At 32.4% G+C, this 22,041-nt stretch overlaps 4 long non-coding RNA genes across 4 annotated transcripts; all 4 read left to right on the top strand.

Annotated features, from left to right (window-relative positions):
* The first annotated feature begins 11,796 nt into the window (after positions 1 to 11,796).
* LOC124458194 lies at positions 11,797 to 12,867 on the top strand. The gene is made up of 4 exons (XR_006953066.1): positions 11,797 to 11,838; positions 12,308 to 12,425; positions 12,658 to 12,741; positions 12,812 to 12,867. It is a non-coding gene; the product is annotated as an uncharacterized LOC124458194 (long non-coding RNA).
* An 830-nt stretch (positions 12,868 to 13,697) lies between these two features.
* Positions 13,698 to 14,628, top strand: LOC124458088. Its single transcript, XR_006952999.1, has 5 exons — positions 13,698 to 13,743; positions 13,835 to 13,906; positions 13,985 to 14,063; positions 14,145 to 14,252; positions 14,330 to 14,628. It is a non-coding gene; the product is annotated as an uncharacterized LOC124458088 (long non-coding RNA).
* A 449-nt stretch (positions 14,629 to 15,077) lies between these two features.
* Positions 15,078 to 15,768, top strand: LOC124456734. Its single transcript, XR_006952423.1, has 4 exons — positions 15,078 to 15,139; positions 15,353 to 15,413; positions 15,481 to 15,615; positions 15,685 to 15,768. It is a non-coding gene; the product is annotated as an uncharacterized LOC124456734 (long non-coding RNA).
* LOC124456753 lies at positions 15,761 to 16,834 on the top strand. Its single transcript, XR_006952446.1, has 2 exons — positions 15,761 to 15,944; positions 16,540 to 16,834. It is a non-coding gene; the product is annotated as an uncharacterized LOC124456753 (long non-coding RNA).
* The last annotated feature ends 5,207 nt before the right edge of the window (positions 16,835 to 22,041 follow it).

The following is a 22,041-nucleotide window of genomic DNA, read 5'->3' on the forward strand; positions in this document are numbered from 1 at the left end:
GCAAATTGTTACGATCATAAATGGTGTTAAAAACTAATTTATATTTTTGAGGTTTTACACAAAAGAGGAAGATGAGAGGTTGTTGTCGTACACAAAACAACATCAAAGAAAAGTGTACGGCAACGACTTTTGGAAAAAAATGGCAGACGAAAATGTAATGCATTTACGATTATTTCGTAAAATGGGATCAGCACTTTGATATAATTTGTCGGATCTAAATTTTTCTAGATTATTGAAGAAAGATCATGGAAGAGTCTACGAAACAGATTCAACAATTATTTAAGTAAGTCAATTAATAAACACATGTTTCCTTTCAGTTGAGTAAATGTCAAAAAAGATATAACAATTACATGTGAAGAAGATAAATATTTGTTTTCTATGGACTATTGAAGCTTATGTTTGATTTTGATATCAAGAAACACACATTTAGGCTTTCTTTTTTGTCTATTTCTTGATTACAGAAAACACGACTGAAGATAAGCAGTCGACTCAACTTTTGAAAGAGCCATCATGTAAGTTTTTTATGATTTTAAGAGGTCAATTACATGGAGCAATTTCAAACCGAGCTTAGTTTTAGCCCTGTTTGTCGTGCTGAAATTTCAGCCAGGTCCTGTTACAATATCATATGAAAATAGCTTGAAAATGATAGATGAAACCACAGCTTAAAATATTCACGTATGCGTAATTTCCTACCTATTGTTTATGATGACGACAACAAATTAACGACAACTGTTCAAGTCAATTATTAACAAACTTTAACACAAATACAATCTAACTAGTTCATCCAATGATTTCTCTCAATCTCCAACCATCAACCAAAATGTATCCAAATTTTGGATACCTTATCAAGGCTTACAAGGAACAAAAATTATTTATAAATTTCTTAAAAAAAATTTGTAAATATCTCATCAAACCAGTTTAATTTATTATTATTTTTGAAACAAAAAAGTCGCTTTTTTTACTTCCAACAAAGACAAAACCTCACCACTGTCACGTTTCAATGTCGTATGACAAGTTACTTCCCCGGTTGTAACAAATCTTACATTGCTAAAACTGAGAGATGCCATAAAACACGACTTTATGAGCATACCACACAACATGAAACAAGCGCTATTGTACAGAAGTTCTTAGAAAACCAAAAAGGACTGAACATTACATATCACAACAACAGCACACTTGATCATAAAAAATTTTTTGAAAAACCTAATTCAAACATTACCTAACTCGTACTTAACAACTATAAAATATTTTCTTCGTTACTTACTTTAACAGAAACCGACTCTTACTAATGAAAGCAATCTTTATTAAATAACACAAAGCAAAACTTAATAATGGAATTAAAGCCAGCAAAGAGCTGTCACTATTTGCTTTCACTGCCTCAATCAACTAATCATTCCCATCCAACACACATTCCCGCCCTTCCGCTTAAATGACTTAACCTACATATAAGTAGAGCTTCTGTTGGCTTGTAAATATAGTCTGAATTTGTAACAATATCGAAATATTACTTTTCACATAAAATCCCTTTTTTCTTTCTCAAATATTGAGTTAAGCATGGGCCTTTTATTTGGAGTATGGTTCATATTATATTACCCAATCTTAAAACGTAATTAACTTTCATCACTGACCATTATATCTAATGATTACATTGTATTACTTTCAGTTTCAACTGCATTCAGCAGTACAAGAAATGATGTATTGGAAGAGGTAATTATTTATAAAATGATTTATCAATATAGAATGATTTATCAATATGATTTCTGCAATGCTGTACGTCTTGATAAATTTGTATATGCAATATCCACGACATCACACACATTATTAGTGTTTTCTGTCTGCTGCTTTTTGCAACTTGACTTTCGCATTTTGTCATAAAATTTTCGTAAAATAACTAAAAAACTCTGCTGCTTGAGTTCAAATTAGCAACGAGACTGAGAATTTAACAGTTTTACATGTATTGCGGCTATTGCTTGTGATAAATCACCATTGAGCGTCTGGACACAGCGAATGATGTTAGGAATTCATTGTAATCGAGGAGCAAATAGGATTTGGTTTCGTCTGTAAACAAGTTCTATGGTTTTGGTTTCCCATGTGTAGAATTGTTCTCTAAACACAAAAAAATCAAATGAATTGACTCAATGACTGGAGTTATTTTTTACTGGTGCATGTTTATTATTGCCTGTTATGTTTGTATAAATTATTTCCCAGTACAGCACTGATTTGTTACAAGTACCGCACTATATTCGTTATATATAACCGTACGTCTTGTTTCCCAAGTGCAGGAGTCACCATTGCACTGTGGTGATAGCCGGGAGGGCATGTTGTATATACACTTTGTATATACATATAGAGAAGTGTATAAAAAATTTTGTCTTTGCTGTGCCAAGGTTGCTTAAATTCGCGTGTATGTTTAGTCTGTGCGCGTCCGACTACTTCAGTTTCTGTCCAGTGAAATGTGCGGTTGTTTCCGTGGGTATGTTCTGCCGGTAGTGAGTTCGGACCTCGTCGTTTTATGGCGTTTTTGTGTGCTGGGAGTCTTTTTTTGATTTTCTTCAATGTTTGTCCTATGTATTGTTTTGAGCTGTCTTTACATAGTGTCATGTAGATCACGTCGGTTGTATTATGGATTGTTACAAGTATTAAATTTCAACAGCAATCATCCAACACAACACAAAATAAGCTGCGTTCGAACACTTTTTAACAGGATAAACAGTCATTGTAACACCGAAGAAGCCAAGAAATCCGAACGCACCTACTTACACTCCACATTTATTAAAAATATTTACGCTAGAAACTTTATAAACAAAACTATAAGCAAACTACAAGACAAAACACAAACCGACAAAAGCAACAAGAACACGGACGAAACAGTAAAAATCGTCACATTACCATACATAAACGGAACATCAAAATGACTGCCAGACTTCTTCGACCAAATATTATTAACTACGCCCTCAAACCTACACAAAAACTCAAATCATGTTTTACCAAACATAAAGACAAAACAACAATTCATTATACAACTGACGCGATCTACATGATACCATGTAAAGACGGTTCAAAGCAATACATAGGACAAACATCTAAGAAAATTGAAACAAGACTCACAGAACAGAATAACGTCATAAAACGACGGGATCCAAACTAACTACCGGCAGAGCATACCTATGGAAACAACCACACATTTCACTGGACAGTAACTGAAGTACTCGGACGCGCACGAACTAAACATGCTCGCGAATTTAAAGAAGCTTGGTACACTAAAGACAACGACACAATAAACAGACATATCGACATACGCATCCTATACTCACAACTAAAGAATGGATTACCAATTTTAAAACTTATATATATATATATATCTATATAGGAAGTTTTCATTTATTTGAATCTCCGTTATTACAGTGCTCGATGCTTAGAGCAGAGCATAAATATTGATAGAAGAAGAAAATACACAAAAACTACAATTTCATCCCAACAAGCCTGTTTCGTGATTTCTCACTCTTCAGATGATAATATTAAATAAATACAAAAGCACATGCTAACTATATATACATGAGGAAGTTAGGATAAAAATTAAGGTAGAATTACATAAAAAGCTAGGTGTACAATTACAAATTAGATAAAAGTGCCTTGTGTCCATGGCGACAAGAGGAGACAAGTTCGTTACGTTTGTTGAGTATATATATGTGTAAATATCCAAGGATTGCCTGTTAGACGGCATGACTGTTAGTGGAGCATTAATTTAATGGGGGACTCATGTATTCAGATGTGTTTGATTGATTTCTTTTAAAACTAAATTTCTTTAAAACAATCGGTTTCATGCAACAGAATATATGGGTAAACACCCAATACCCAAATTAGCGTTAAATAATGCGTCTATAAACAACTAGTCCATGATGTAATGCTAATTTTTCATTTAGATGTAAATTCTTATATAAAAAGCAAACTATGTTTCAATGATTTTGTTAAAGCGAGGATAGATATCAATTTTTTAAAATCATTTCTAAAAAAAGATTTGCATATACAGTGCATTGTCACATAAGTTAAGCAAGTTAGCCCCCCGTCATAGACATTATTCCTTCTTTCGGGGAATTCTTGTCGCCAAACTGGTAGTATGGTAAAAATTCCATTTTAATCATTTTCTTCATTTTTACGTAACAGGAAACAAAAATGGAAGTAGTTGATATGACCGAAACATATTGTGAATACGGTAAGTATAGCAGAAATGTTTACTTTATAGTTTTATATAGGGAAGTGTTGTTAGAGAGTAACACTAGGGCGTTTCTAGTATGTGCTAATTAAAGTCTTACTGTTTTTTCTGTTTCATTTGAACATCTGTTGTAATAAATTAAAATATAATAACATATTCCCTCATAAACTGTCTAAATCAAGTGTGCTTTAAATATTCGTTTATCTTTATTCTCAAGTCAACGTGTCTGAGTTATTTGTATATTTTTTCAGTGTTTTAGCTAACCAAGAAATTTTATCCTGCAATATAAATTGTTTTGTGTTCACTCAGTGCAGTAAGAAAAATCTACTAAACAAACAAAGAAATAAAAATGTTCTAAAATTTACATACCAGTACGGCAGTTCTAAAATTTGCCAGACTGAGCAGGCCACAGCTTTTTCTTGCTCACGCTTAGCGACTTTAAGGATTGAAAGTAATCAAGTTTTGTGAAAAATAAAAATCTAGAGTGCTCTAAAAGCATCTAATCATTCTATGTTAATGCTGACTTTTAATCCATCAGGATTCATTGTTTTATGCATTATGTGACTAAAATATTTTATTTAGGGCCCATTCACACTAACACTTTAAATCGATTCGAAATCAATTCGAGTCCGTATGAGGGCTAAAGTAAACACTTGTAAGTGATGCGGAAACAAATTCGACCCGAACTATTTTGGGCCACTTGAGAAGGTGGTCTCTAATCGGATTATTTTAGTCTGCATGATAATGTGAACATGCAACACGAAAAGAATCGGATCAATCTTGATCAATTACGTGTTTTTAGCTTTGTGACCAAACTTTTCATGCGATCACACATATCACGCGTTTCTTTCTGCTGTGTTTGCTTGCAGCAATATTTTACAATTCAAAAAGTAACGCGATGCGACGCTTTGCATTCTTTTGAAATTATTGCAGCATTTTTTGTATTACACTAAATCTTTTCGCTGATTTTTTACGTTCTTTTGGTATTCCCGTAAAAGTATGCGCATTGCAGTAATCTCCGCCATTTGTATTCGTGTTAAATATTGTTATTATCAAAGATTCAAAGATGGTTTTGGAAAGGCGCCAAATTTAATGTCGATCATGTGAAGCAAATGCAAATAGTAATTTTACAAAAAATATAGATGCTAAAGTATGTACCAACAATACCCTATAATTTCACTAAAATACCTGCTAATCCATATCTATCCTTTTAAGTTTCTTATGATACTATGTTATCAAGCGAAAAATAATGCGGATAAAACTTTAACTGTGAACACTTGTGTTTTTTCATTTTAAAAAGAATCGAATTCGAATCAACTAATTCGATTAGCAAACGAATTAAGTGCGAATTGCCATTAGTCCTAGGATGTGGGTTAGTAAAAATATGTTTTTTGTATATATCATTGAACTAAAGTACATGGAACGCAACCTCAAGCAAATAATTAAAGACATATCTTACGCCAGAAACGCGAGATTTTCCCCCAGACACGCGTGTTTAGTGTTTCGAGATACTCTCGCGGAGTATTACATGATTGACTATACACACGTGTTTGGAGTAAAATCCACGGCATGAAAAAATTATAATGGTTTTGTATTACAGGTAGTGCTCCCTGTATTTTAATTCAATGAGATATATTAATGTTGTTACCAGGTTTTTGTGATATTTTTTACATGTTTAATTTTTTTATTGTGTAACCAACATATATATTTTTGCGACAAATATTTGTATAAGGCAAATTACGGTAATCATACGTAAATCACAACAATTTTGATTAATGTGGCAAATTAACAAAGATCATTCATTAAGAATAATAATTTAACTAAGAATTAGTGTAATGTCCTAGATAAATGCTAGTCAAATAAAAGGACTTCATACAGCAAAACCATGGAATGTGTCACACAAACGTATGATTAATAGAGACATTGTTATGTATAGTAATATAAAAAATGTCGTGTGATGTTCTGATTTAACAAGTTACTCTTTGTTACCTAATCTTAAAAAATAATCAGTGACTATTTTGTTTAATGCGTATAACCCATTACTATCTATCATAATTCAGGAGGAAGCATTAAAATGGGAGGAGATGAAGAGGAGGTAATTTTTCTATTACTGATTTATCAAAGCAGCCTGCTTTCTATAGTAGAGAAATATAAGACGATTTAAATTTTTCAATCGCTCGATTTAACTTTTGCTATAATGTAGTTCTTGTTATGATTAAATCTATATACGTATATATATCACAAGTCTTTTCTATGTTGGTATACGAATCAGTCATTTTCTTCCATAAACTGATATAAAAGTTTCATGTATAATATCGTCATAAACTTTGTATATGGTTGCAAAGAGAAAACATTCCACTACATGATAAAAGCAAAAAATGTAGAACTTTTACACAAAAATCTGTTTATAAAGTAATAAGTGGAAAATATGTGCAATAAGTGTCATGAAATTATTATTGTGCGCGTAGTTTACTATATCCTTACAGTATCAATAAAAAATCGATCGTGCAATAGATAATGTTTTAATTTTTTGTTTGCTCATAATCGTGTCTACCTATTTTCTCAATATTGAAGTGAAACGTGAATAGTTTTATGTAGATTTGCACATGTTGTTGCATTAATTAAATTCCTTCTTTACGTAACAGGACATGGACCTTGACATGGACGATGACATGGACATTGCAAAATGTGATTGCGGTAAGTATTGTAAATATGTTCACTTTATAGTTGTAATAAGCAGAGTTGTATTGTAGAGTATTTTATTTATATTCAACGTTATAGTAATGTCATGTTTTCAACGTATATATCGTTTCTAGTAAAATGTTATAGTTTTACCGTCTTTTTTTCCATATAAGTTAATCACTCGTTGTAATGAATTCGAATACATTGATATATTCCGTCTTAAAATCTCTTATCAATTGTAATTTTTGAATATACATTTATGTTAACTCTCATGACTACGTCTCCGAGTTATTTGTACTCCTTTTAGTGTTGTAGCCACTGTTCTGATAATAGATTTTATATAGCTTCTATATGTACCAAAAGTAAAGCCTAATTATGTATGCGGAGTTCGTTTCTGTTTACCCATTTGAGATACAATTACTATAGAAATATATGGCTGATAACGTTTACAAACAAATATTTTAAAATATTCAAGACATTTCGCGACCTTGTTCTTATGTCAAAAATACGTCACAGATGAGACAAGTTGTGTAAATCAATTTGACATCAAAATAATCCCGATATGTGAGAAATACTTGCGTTCGTATTCATTTGAAAGTTGCTCGTCCAGGAAGACATGAATTTGACCCATCGTTGCCAAGATATGACAATTCACAGCTAGATTGCTAAGTTCAGAGGCAATTAAGATCTAGAATAATATTCAATGCTTAAAAATTGCAGTAAGAACATCTATTGTGTTGTAAGAAACATGTTTACCAAGCTTTTTTCCTTATCTAGTTTAGTTTTCAATTCTGTTTTTATATTATAAAGATAATATTATCACCACACTTTGCTTTAAAATTTGGATATGGCATTTATCAATGTGTAAATATGATAGTTATTGTAATAACATGTGCATAAATCGCATTTTTTTTAAAGATTTTCGCAACAGAAATTGCATTCAGTCGTAATAAACTGCTATCTGAAGTTGAAAACACTTTTCTATTTCATTTCATATATATACAACAAAACTGTTTGTATGAAAAAAATAATTCTGTTGAAAGATATATTACAAATATGAAGCAAGATGAAATTGTAATTGCACACAGTCTTTACACAGTTTCTAAATTTTAATGTGATAGCAATACCATACATGCAAGCCTAACTACGTTGTCAGAAGCTGCAAAAGAAAACAACCTGTCATTCTTGTTGATAAGGTTTTGGTTCAAAAAATTACGAAAGTGAAACCACTTTTGTGTCTTTAATTAAAAGACAGATTACTTTGGTTTAAACAAACGGCTATTCATATAAATTTATGCAATAAAACAGAAAGGTGTTTTTGAATTCTGATTGCAGTTCACCACATGGAAATACTATTCCTGACGCTACAGCTTTGTATAGACTGCAACTGATACATGTTAGATATTTCGTCATTAACAGCCATATAGCTATATTCGCTGATTAATACCTTATCTAAATACTATAGCAAGGTGTGTTGATGTTATTATCTTCATAAAATGAAAACAGAAATTTAAAACTTATAACAAAGTCGGGGAATGCTTAGTAATTTAATTGTTACTACACTAATAGTATGCTGCTCATAAAATCACGGCAAAAGTAACATAACACAATCTCTAGATTATAAAGAATGTTAAATAAATGAACATACCGCAATTATTGAGCATTGAAACTTATCCCAGATCATAACTGCCTTTGAAATTGGTTACCTAGCTGTGAAGTATCTTGCCTTGGCAACGGTGGGGTAAATTCTATTCTTGTACGAGCAATTTTCATTTGAACATAAATGCGGTATTTTACAGATATTCAGATAAATTTGTTGTCAAATTGATTTACATAACTTTTTTCACCAATGACGTATGTTTAAGATGACAGAAAAGGTCGCCAAATGCCCTAAATATTTAAAAATCCTTGTTTATAAACGTTATCCGCCATGCATTTGTATACATATATATTTTAAGCACAGAATTGTGACGTATGGAATGCACTGTTGGTACTGTGAATTATCCAAGATGATACAGATACAGAGATTATATTACAAAAATGAGATTATTCTCTATTGAACTATATAATACATGAAAGGCAGCCTGTAATATGAAAGCCTAATAATTTATTGACTCGAAGCCAAATATGACCAACAGAAAAGCGTGTCTGGAGGTCAAAGAACGTATATCACTCGCGCAAAAACAGACCGTAGAAGAGACTTACTAGTAATTAAGTTTATGCCGAATTATTTTTATGATTAAATTGATTTTGTTTAGAGAAAGAATTATAGTAGAAAAGTATTTTGGCATTAAACGTAACGGGGCTTGATCTTTATTCAGTCTATATGAAGCTTTCTATTGAATACGTTTTTTGAAATGGAAAATATTAACCATGAATACGGTAAAAAAGAGCAACATCATTCATTTGTTTGTATCTGAAACATTGCAGCAAGTACCAGTTTATTTCAAAAAAATTCAGTTAGATGTATTCAATAATTTACATGAGTTTCTCCTTGGAACACTTTAGGCTTTGTACGTAAACCTTTTAACAGAATCTATTAGATTTTGCACAAAATTGATGTTCGAAATAGGGTTGAAGGTATGTGTAATTTCAACAACGGTAATTTATCTGGAAATCATGAAAGGTTAAAAAAAATTTAGATGAAAACTTAAAAAATTAAACGCTTTGAAAGAATGTCCTTTGCTGCTTCATCAATTTATATAACATGTGAAGGGTATTATTTTATTTATCATGTAAAACAAAGTTTTGTGTAAGTTTGTAGCCACTGAAAATTGTGTTTTTCTGAAAGTAAATTTGTACGTACACGGAAACAACTAATAATAATTTAATAGTAAATCATTTTTAAAATTTGTTTTTGCCAAATAGAAACAAAAAAGTATTTGTGTTTTGGTTTCGAAGCTTTGCAGTTTATAGCTACAAGCTATTTTTTTGTACACTTCCATTGGACGTATGTTAACATTGCGTGGAAAGACTGAGCTCTACTGGCATCAAAATATCTGCTGGCGTAGCCTTCAATCTATTTAGTTTAACGGTTTGAATTTATCCTATCAAGTTTTATATAAAAGAGAAACAAACAGCAATCAAATTGAACATATATTTGAGTGATATAGATGAGGAATCGCGAATTTATTCACCGATAATTGTTTTCGCAAAATGGTCACTTCGTTTATTCATACGTTTTATTGCTAGAGATATTGTGCTCTTTTCATATATGCTTCTCGAATGGTTTACTATATCTGAACAAAGCATCCTACGGGCTGCTGAAATGTAGCGCTAAGAAAAAATTGAAGTAATTACATTTCTATTGTTGATTCAGCTATATCATGCAGTAAACATTAATATTAGTAATAAACTGTGTGTTTTTTAGTGTCCATTGCATAACTTTTTTTTTGAATTTGTTGGTAATGGATAATAAAATTTAGGGTTTAAATGGATAGTTAAAGTGTTATGTCATGTGATGGGTATTGTCTCTGTATGAGGGCTCAATGCGGATGTTTTTAATAATCATTCATTCAATAGAAATTAGATGAATATATATATTTGACATTTTATATGATGACTGCATTTTGGAACATAATGGAAGTAAAAGTAAAAAAATCTCATATTCATGCACATTATACTACTTAAAAAACCACTTTACTGCCTATTAAATAGTTCATGCATTATCATAATATGATACACAAAATGAAGTTGATCCAGCTAGATGTTAACATAACAGATAATTTTTAGCAATGAAATGATGAATTTGAACAAGTGACTATTTCACACAAATTCCCGTCATGTCAACGAATTCACACAAATTTATGCTAAAAATTATTGCTGTATGTTTCTTTTTCTAACAAAAAAATGATTGGATAAATTTTGAAACAGTCAGTTTGCAAACACTACAAAAAATTCATTTTCATAACATAATTTAATATATATATCTTTTACCCTCTTATTTCGCTACTTATAGATGTATATACGTATGTTTAATACGTTTATATTTCTGAAGTAATTTTTATATCTCGTGGGTAACCATTAAGGAATTTTGCATATATACTATACTATATCAAGTCTATTTTCAGATTAGTAGTTGTCGCTAGGGCAGTCCATTTGAAAAGCTGTTGTAATGAATTAAAATTATATTAACATATTCCCTCTTTAACTGTTCATATCAAGTGCGATTTGAATATACATTTATCTTTACACTCACGTCAATGTTTCTGAGTTATTCAGAGGCCGCGCAAGCTCTGCCTCTGCTATTTGTATGTTTTTCTAGTGTTTTAGCTATTTAAGCAGTTTTATCCTGCAACATAAATTGTTTTGTATTCACTAGTAAAAAAGAACAATTTACCATACACTAACAAACAATGAAAACATAAAATTTACATATCAGTACGGCAGTACTAAAACTTGCACTCTGACAAGGGCACAGAAAGTAACTACATTTTGTGAAAAATGAAAAACTATAGTGTTCTTAAAGCATTTAAACATTCTGTGTTTTATGGATGTGTTTGCTTGGGGCTTGGGTGAAAGCGCAAAAAATATTTATTGATATACAAGCAATTTAAAAATAGAAATGTGCATGTTTTTTGTTTATTGTGGCAAATTGCCAAAGATCTTTCATTAAAAAATAATAGTTTGACTAAGAATTAGTGTATTGTCCTTGTTAAATGTTATTCAAATTAAAGGGTATTAATTCATACAGCGACGGAATGGAATATGTCACACGAGCGTATGATGTAGAGAAACCATGTTTTGTATAGTAAAATATAACATTTCGTATGATGTAGAGATAAAACATTTCCGGCTGATGTTCTGATTTAACAAGTTACTGTTTGCTGCCTAATCTTAAAACCCTAATCACTGACGATTTTGTTCAATGCGTATAACTTATTACTTTCATTTTTAATTCAGGAGAAAGCAGTAATGTCAATAAACAAGATAGTGAGGAAGAGGTAATTATTTTAATTATGATTTATCAAAGCAGTTTTCTTTCCTTAATACAGAAATATCAGACGATGTAATGGGGGAGGTAGTTTGTCTTAAAGTATCTTTACTGTAGTCGAAATGAGCCACTACTATAAACATCACTTGTTAAGTGAGTTTGTATGGTAAAATGTTGTAAGTTACTATTGCAAAAGTAACTAGTTTCAAAAGCATTTTACGTACCTATACAAGTTCCGTTAACGGTAACTCGTAATATGTTTCTTAAACGTGTAACATTTACAGTAACTATTTACAGGTAATCATATTATTTCCAATATACGGTCAACAGTAACTCATTTTTGAGTTGAATATTTCGACAGTTAAATTAAAGCTTTGTTAAGGCGTATTGTCTGGGCGAAAGCGAGGTTTCACATATTATCATACATACCTTTGCTTTTATCAAGTTAACGATATAATAATTGAACGTTTCTGTTTTAGCAAACGATTGACTTGCAAAGTTGTTCGGAAATGACGGAAATGATCCAACGAAAGATCGTCAATACGGAGGCATTTCCTCATTTCCGATCTATTCTTCAACATTTTCTTCGTTTTCCAAGTATGTTGTCTATTTCATGTGGATCTTTTCGTAGTGGTGTAGCGTATGTTAAGTTTTGTTAACTTCAAGTGCCCCATTTTTTCTCCGCTCCACCACTGACCTTTTGTTGAATATTTTAACAAGAAGACAGTTGATACTTTGTTATATCTATCTGCCTTTGATGGTTTAGTAAGTGAAAGGAGCCTTTTTGAATTTCAAAGTTTACCTTTAACACTGTAAACTATTTATTTAGACGAAAATAGGGAAGCAAGAAAAATATGGGCTCTTGTGGATGGAGTAATCCAAAAGATGACAGTTATAAGTGCAGATGGCGAAGGTTTCAGAAATTGAAATGAAGATTTTCATTTTAATGGTAATCTTCGGTGCTAATGTGCCGTGTATTTTAGATGTGGAAGAATTGCGAAAAAGACTCGCTAAGCTTGACATAACAATTGACTAGCAGCACAAGAAAAGGTCTTTTTTTTTACTTTTTATTTTTTATTTTACACTATCTTGGTATGATTCCCATTATAAATCTTGTTTTTGGTTAAAGGACGGAGTAAAGAAAAGATGAATATGAATTAGATAAAATAATGAATTAGAACGTGAGACTGCAGAGAAGAATGAGGCATTTAAAAGAATTCAGGAGCTCGACAGCAAAGTCAGCAGTGCTGCCATTCTTGTAAAGCAATTGTCAATGTTTTATGATATCATATTTTTGTTTCATGTGGAGATTTTTTTATTTCCTAGCTTGAAGCTTACAAAAAAGTCTTGGAAAAACTTAAAGAGATTGTCGAAAAATCTGGTGGGAAAATTCCTGAAGATTGCAACGTTGAGCATTTTGTCAAGAATAGTACTGGTGCCCCACTAAAAATTCCTAATCTTGAAGAACATGCTGGTCCACCTCCCCCTTCTCCGTTAGCTGGATTACTTCTGGTGTCACCATCACCTACACCTTTTGGGGATGCAATACCAGGTGACATTTTTATTTGCGTACAATAATTTTGATTATTGTGATGTTCTGCACTGAACATCCATCATTTACTCTCTCTTGTTTTTCAAGGTCTATCACTTCCCCTTTGGACACTTATAAGCCCCTGGCATACCAGGTGCATTAAAAAAAGGAAAGGCAAATGTACCAAAGCCTTCGCAACATTTGAAAGCATTTAATTGGTCGAAACTGACTCATGTAATTGAAGTGTTATGTTATGTATTGACATTGTGAGCGATGTCATTCATTAAAATTTAATATTGTCATGCATGTCTCTTTATGTACAGAAATTTTCTTGTCTTGACCAAAATAAAAGGAACAGTTTGGACGGAAATCGACGACTCGAAGGTACCGATTTTTTGTTTCGTTTCGAATGTTTTTTAAAGCAATACTTTCTTGAAGGTGTTTCATTCAATTTATTTACTTTTTGCTTGATCAGATTCATGAAATAATGAATTTTAACGACTTTGATCGCATGTTCTCATCATATTAAAAATCTAAGAATGACCAGGTACATTTTGTGTTCGTTTTACACTTTTTTCAATGGTTTATATTCTTTGTTGAGAGCAATTTTGATTGTTCATTTCAGAAAGACGGTGGTGCAGAAGCTTGTGTGGCTCCGGAACAAAGGCAAAGAATTGTCATTCATAGATAGTAGGAAAGCCCAGGTTCGGTGATGCTATCAAATATGTTGAGTTGAGAAGTGGTTGTTGTATTAAAATTTGCATCGAGATCTTGTTTTTGTTTAGAACTGTCAAATTTTGTTATCAAAACTAAATAGTTCTAACAAACAGTTAGCGCGAGCTGTTCTCACCATGGATTGGTATGGCGAATTATCTGTAGAAATGCTCGAACAGGTAAAATTTCACTTCGAATTCTTACATGGGAATTGAACATTTTTACTAACGAATCTATCTTCATCCTTTTTGTTTAGCTCTTAAAGCTCATACCCCCTACAAAAGAAAAAAATCTGCTCGATGATCATAGTTAGAAGAAAGAACAGTTTGCCAAAGCAGACAGATTTTTATACGAAATGTCCAAGTATGTCGTATATGTGACGTGACTGCTTTAATTTCGTGTACCAAACGTACAAATCTTTTTTTTGCTTTTAGAATCAACCGTTACAAACAACGATTGGCAACTTATTTTTACGTCAAACGTTTCCCAGAACGAATGGGCGATATAAAAGCAAAATTTAAACGTAAAAGATCATAGATTTTCTGGGAGGAATTCCAATCTCTATACTTACATAAATAATAGCAAACGCAATTAGGATTTGTTTTAGACGCAGCACACTTTCAAAAAAATTATCTCCAATTATAAGGTAAGAGTAATATAATTAAAAAAAATACATCCGACATGTCACGCGGACATTCTCAAAGTACCTTTTGAAATCTTATCCGAACGTAGCAAGCCCGTGCACTCACACCCTAAATAGTAATTGGGACTCCATTGTTTTAAATGATGTCATTTTATTGTTTGAAGTAAATGTCTGTTGTACATGACTACCATACACCTTTATTTCAACAGCTGTGATAGAAGCATCTAAGCAAGTGTTCCGCAGTAGAAAATTTGGTGATTTACTTGAAGTTACCTTGGCCTTTGGAAATTATATGAATCGCGGCGCAAGAGGAAACGCTACAGGGTTTAAAATTGCCTGTATCAATAACGTCCTTTTCACAAAATGGAGTTCGAACAGCAAAATTAATCTTTAGATTACTTGGTCATGCTTTTGGAGAAAAAGGTTTGTGTGGAAGTATTTATAGATTCACTTTTAAAAATTAGCTTTTATGGTCTCCCTTGGGTTCTTGCAGTTTCCGGCCATACTGCAACTAGGGGAAGAAATGGGAGATGCTAGGACAGCTGCTAAAATCAGTTTAGGATAGAATGGGATCACAATTTATGGATTTTTATCATTGATATGAAAGATCTCTTGCTCCATCGAAATTTTTTCCAGTCTTGTAGAGTTAGAGAAAGACGGAAAGAATTTTAAAACAGAACTCAAAACAGTTGAAAAGGTTTATGATTTGTCGTTAAAAAAAGGGAAAGGTCTTTAACTTACAACTGCTTCATTATTTCTTACAGGAGTTTGATTATCAGTGTAAAAAGAAGGGTAAATTATCTGGTGATGATTTCCTTCAAGAAACTGTGACATTTTCCACAGCTGCACAAGCGTCGTTCAACGAACTTGATGATTCCTGGAAGGACATGAAAACAAGAGTGAGAATTTTGATTCATTTATATCTTCGGCCATGAAAAAGGACTCATTAAATATGTTTCTACTTTTAGTAAGAGAAATCTGTCCCGGCGTTTGGTGAACAACCGAAGACCATTACCTCGGAAAACTTCTTTGGCATTTTTTTACACATTCTTAGTATCTTTTGCCGTAAGTGTCTTTTTGTTGCTTTAGTTCTTTTCAACGCATGCGCAGTAGATATAAATTAAGAGTAAAATGACAGAACTGAAACTTCATTTCAGGAGGCGAACAATGAGAATGAAAAACAAAAAAGAAGAAACTAGAGAAGAAAAAGAAACTAGATGAAGCTCAGGTTAAAATCAATGTAATTGTCCTTTTATACATTGAAGAAGTAGCTACCATAACGATGTCAAGATAAACATGGGCTTCATTCCTGCGATAAAAGGGGGGAACCATATTCTTGTATTCTGTTATGCCACGCTGAGTTGTATTGAAAAGAACCTAGACAAGCATAGCAGAATAGATGAATATGGTCCACCGTTCTTAAGGAAGAATTGACGCCTATGAGAGTGGATGATTTTTTCATGTGTTTTCAAGCTATAGTCCCTTGCCATAGGTCTGACATACTGTATTTTGTGGCTTACAACCGACTAGTTGGTTTGATTCAATAATTACAACTGTTAATGAATAACTTTGAAAACATCACATCTTTATTACATGTTAGTAGACGTTGTGTTGGTACATGCAGATTTGTGCAGTCCTAAAAGACTGTTAATGTTGGTATTGACTTCCGTTTCAATATCTTATCGTTAAACATCACTGGTCATTTTGACTCTGAAAGACTGCACTAACTACACTAACTATATCTACAAATACATAAGGATACTCACGAGCTTAAACAATATGTTTCAATATTTTCATAAAAACATCGATTTTCTATTTTCCAGCAAAAGGAACGAGATCGCCAAAAGAAGGTGGCAAATAAAGTAGCGAGTTTCAAAAACGTAAACCGTACAAACGATTGCGAATCAAACAGGAGGGAGTTCAATGACTTTATATCGGCATTAAAATCTGGTGACGTATTTAGTGACGACGCAAGAAATACGGGGGGCATCGTAAGGTTAAAGCAAGTAGAGAAGTTTGCCGTAACATTTAGAATTACCACGTATAGTATCACTACACATTACAGAGTAATCTTTAATTAGTAATGCTGTGGAGAATAATACATCATTCACATTTTTACAGATTTTTATAGTAAAAAGGTTGTGTTTGAAATATTCCAATAGATTAATGTTTCAGTTAATCAGATTCGTGAGAGATTTCAGTCTTATTATTGAAATCCCCGTGTCAGCAGATTTCACATTTTAGATGTGTATATTGTTTAAGCTCTCGTGAAAAACAATGTCTGTCAATTACACCTTTAATACAACCAATCACAGACGAACAGCCAGCTTGCACAATGAGTTATTTTTATTTTATCGACTTTCTTCATCGAAGATGGCCATTAACTTAGATTTAAGAAATTGAACACATCTAGTTGGGGGTTGAAGTTAATCCATGTTTATACCGATGGTTATGGGATAAAAACTGACATGGTTTAAAGTAACTCTAATTAAGCAAGCATTAAAATTTAACAAAGGGTTAGGCAACTTATATGTCAATTAGTTCCAGTGGTTCCAGTACTTTGGAAAGAAGTCACAAAAAGCTTTGTAAAATAACGTCTCTTAAAAATGAATTATATATTCTCAAGATACAAGAAGAGTTCTCGATGCCGAAGACTACTGTTACAATTATTATAGAAAACACAAAATCACTCATTCAAGACACATTAAAAACGGTGGAAACAAAAGTAAAAGGCGATTAGGTAATGAAAATATTTCGTGTCAAAATGTGCCTGGGATGCAAGAGATTTTTAAAGAGAACCATGCAATAGCCAATCCATTTAAAAACTTGGAAATTAAAGCTCAACAACGACGTTTCTACCATAACAATTTTGGATTAAAGGTATTACATGTAATTAACGAGAACGCATAAACATATGGTAAAACAATGAAAAAGCTATTACTAGACGTCTTTGCTTTTTTTAAACAGGAAACACCCAGAGTTATTCTCCGTCAAAGAAAGTCTTCGAAAGAAGAAATGGTGTATTAAAGCAAATTCCAGTTAATGATCAGGCATATTATATACCACTTTTGGATAGTCTGCAACAGCTTCTAAATGACGACTTCATTTTAGCAGACGACTTCATTTGAAATGTGGTCTGTGGTCCATTTCGGATAATGATGCCTGGCAAAATTGCTTCTGAGCCAATCAAAGCGCGCAATTTTGCCGAAAGTGACGCTTGCCATGTAAGAAAAAATAATTTCTATAAACTGTTAAATACTAAAATTCGCAGATTCGGGTGATCTATTCTGGCATTTTAATTGGTCACTACTCAGGACTTACTTCGAGCTTTGGTGGTCGGACTACTAAAAAGGCTTTGACTTTCGTTTCCATGTGATTGGTTAAACTTACTTGACTTTAAGCGGGTGAAAGGGGGAAAGTCTCATGAAACACGTGTTACACGACAAATTCATTTTAAATGGGACACTTATTTAGACTGCGCATAAGAATGTAATGCTACGAAGAACGATAATACGGAGAATGTGAGGATTCTTTAATCATTTCTAATCAAGCAATATTCTAATACTTGCTCAGAAAGCTAAGGTTTATATCATTGCTTTTTGATGGCAACGATAATAAACGGATCATGTCAGCAGAGATATGACAGCTAAAAGTTACATACTTGCCTGTTATCGTTATAATTCACGGCTTTGAGGTACGAATTTTATTATTTTAGTTACAAATTTCCAGATGAAGCATTGCTTTTTCCACATTTCTTGTGATTACTTTATGTTGTTCTTTGCACGTAAATGCCGATCATTCTTTTTTTTAGTGCTCCCTCCATGGGCACAAGATAGTTTTTAGAATTTTGCATTATTTCAATGTTTCATAAAACTACGGAATTTATATGTGCCATAGCTCTAGCCTCCAACGTGCATAGGTTTTGCTGCGCATTAATGTTTTAGGTTGTTGAAGTGAGAGAAATTTGTTCATATTAATCAAACATAATCTGAAATATAAAGTTTAATTAAATTACAATTATTAGAAAGTCGCTACTCGGAGTATCATGCGCAAGCAATCTTCAGATGAAGTTTGAAATTGCTTGTTTAATTGCTTTGGCATGAGACTTCGAGTAAGAACATTTTAAGAATTGTCATTTATTTAGTCATATACGCTCAACTCTGATATTGAGCGCTTTTATTTGCTTCAAATAATTTAATTTACGTACATGAAAATTATTCTGAAATATAAATATATTGCTTCTTATGCAGAGCTGGTATTTATGTTTATAGATCTGATATTACATGAAACTGTGTATACCGTCCTGTTTCATTGGTGCTGGTAAGTTATCATAGTTTTATCCATGTTTTAAGGCAACTAACTTCCATTGAATTAGTTTTGAATTATTCTGAACATCCTGTATTTTTATGTGTTTTGCTCATCAGCAAGGTGAATATATTTAAAGTGACTTTAGGGAACTTTTACTTCTCTTTGCATTACATGAGAGTGTAGATTCAGGATTGACTGGGAAAGATTTGGTTAAAATGAACCAATTTTAAATTGCTTTGAGAAGAAGTAGTGTATGTGTATTATAGCTGTTTCTTCAGTTATTGGAAGAAATATTGCTGCTATTTCCTCAGATTGTGGAGAAATGTGTAATAACTTCCCTGGTTCATTTATAAACAAATTTAATTAATCCAACAGTTGATATTCATATTTTGTTGCGTAATGACAGGTGCAATAAACAGAATAACTTTAGGTACTCATTAGTTTCTTAAAATGCAAAGTTTATTGTCTTTATCAAAACCTGAAGGAGTTTGCATAATTTCCTTTTTTAATGTAGAAGAGGAAAAACCATTTACCAAAACTCAATTTAGACATTCTCTTTGAAGTATAGACAGTTTCTTGTGTGCCTGATGTTTCTCTTGCATCCATTTTAAAATGTGCTTATGCAACGTCTATTGAGTCTCTTAGAAGTTCTGAAGGGGTTTCAACCACAGTTAATATTCAAGCTATTCTTTGCACTTTAGGTATACTACCAATCAATTTATGTGAATATATGAGATCAAATTCAGTGCTGAGGAATGTTAAAACATACCTATAGACCAAAACTATTGTAGAAGAAGGATAAAGTGGCTTAGCTTTTTTCAAATTCATTCAGATATTACTCCTGACAAAGAACGAGTTATTGAGAAATTTGCTAAAGATAATATCTGTTTAAAATTTGCTTTATGTTTTATTGATACGATTGAAATGTTAATGCTAATAAATACAATGAGAAAATGAGATGAAATTAACAATCTAGAGGGTTTATCAAATCATTTTTGACATCAGTGGACATTTACAATTTGCATGATTTAGCTGTAGTTGTTCCCCGAGGAGACTTAAATGTTTGGGATTTGCTATTTTCTGTAGCTGAAGTATACGTTTTTATTTATATTGTATTAAATTGCATTTACTGCTCTATGAGGATTAATTACTTCGAAGTGATAATTCGTGCAAATTCGAAATTTCACAATGTACAATTGACGACACACCTAGTAAATCACCAATCATAACACAACACGTTTACAACACGCCTAGTCACTGAAGTCGAAATTATTCCACGGTGAAATGTCTATTGGAGTTCTTTGAAAAAATGTTCAGGTAAATTTGTTCTTTCAAGTTCTTTTGCATTGAGTAAGCAATGAATTGGGACACTGCATGTGATGTTCATTAATGCAAAGTGCAGTGTGGCCTTCCCATAAAGTTTCCGTCTTAGTAACTTTTGTTTCCTCTATGCTTGATTTTAGACATGGACATTCTTCTCTTAAACGACAATTAGTCATCAAATGAGATTGAGAAACAACGAACAAATATTGGTGTATTCACCATGATCGTAGACTCCACAATTAAAGAAAGTGGTTATTGTTCACAGCGGTTGAAGAGAATTGTGGCTGTTGTCGACCAGTTCCACGACGCTCATCTAAACATAAGAATAAAATACAATTCTGCATTCTAATGCCCTAAAGACCATCTCTAGAAAGAATGCAAACGCTAAACACTCTTCTGGAGCAATGCATCTATCAGCCTAACGCTTGTTTCCATGGAAACGTCAATATTATGACTTTTTCTAAAACATTTTCCTGGGAGTTTTCCTGCTAACATCACGACTGGTCAATCAATCGCGTCAACATAAAAGCGGTGATGTTTGTCAGGTAGCCTGAAAATTGGATACGATGGTTTCACCATCAACGTTCTGAATATTTAAAAATTATTTTGAGCTTTTTTGTGGCTGTCCTTGCTCAACATCCGATCGTTTCATCTTCACAATTGGCATAAGATTTGTCATTCATCGTAGTCTGTCGTCGAACTGCCAAGGATTCGTCGAAAATCGTAAGTGTAATAATAATAAACCTTTTATTTAGTTAGGCGTGTTAAAAGGTCAAATCTCTAATATAATTCGGGCAATGGCCACAACAAATCCTGGTGTTCAGTATATTCCACTGTAAAGCCTGTTTTCCACTAGCCACGTATTGTAACGTATCGTAGAGTAGCAAAACGTAACATGGCGCATGCGTGATTGTGCGTATTGACCATCAAATTCACAAGCACGCATGCGCCATGTTACATTTTGCTACGATACGTTACGATACGTGGCTAGTGGAAAGAAGCAGTGTGCGAATTAGTTCAGAAAAAACGATGTGCAATTTTTTTGACAAAAGTGTTTCTATATCAAATCGATATTACGTTAATTTAATACATAACAATAATTGCTAAATTAATATTTTTAAACGTGAACAAATTCTTATGATTTACAACAGTGTTTTTCATTATAACCGCTGATTTTTGCACATCGTTTGAAAAAGTGATGTGCAATTGTTCTCATTTTAGCTAAAGCGATGTGCAAATTGCACATTGCACACCGTTAATCCGCATACTGGAAAGAAAGCTTAAGACTATTTTTTAATGCAGGAATGCAAATAATTACATTTAAAGAAATTTACATCTGCATTTTCAAAAATAGTCTTGATTAAGAGGTAATAAAAGTGTCCATGAATGGATATGGTTCCACTTTACAATTATTGTTATTTAATATCGGAATTATGAAATTTGCTTGAAAAACAACAATGTTGGATTTTTTAAAAATATTCTTGTGTATAGGTACATGATAGGATACATTTTGTAAAAAGTTTAAACAAGTTCAAGTCCATCTGTACCATTTATTATCCAAACGTAACCACATTTAGAGCAATTCCTAAGTATTATTTTCAACAGGATCATTCTCTGATTCTTCAGATGCATTTGAGTTCTGTAGTTCAAGAATCTTATTAAAAATTTTCTGTTCAGTTTAACCTTCCTGGCGT

Source organism: Xenia sp. Carnegie-2017, unplaced genomic scaffold, assembly GCF_021976095.1.
Source record: "Xenia sp. Carnegie-2017 unplaced genomic scaffold, XeniaSp_v1 HiC_scaffold_6, whole genome shotgun sequence".
NCBI classification, from domain to species: domain Eukaryota; kingdom Metazoa; phylum Cnidaria; class Anthozoa; order Malacalcyonacea; family Xeniidae; genus Xenia; species Xenia sp. Carnegie-2017.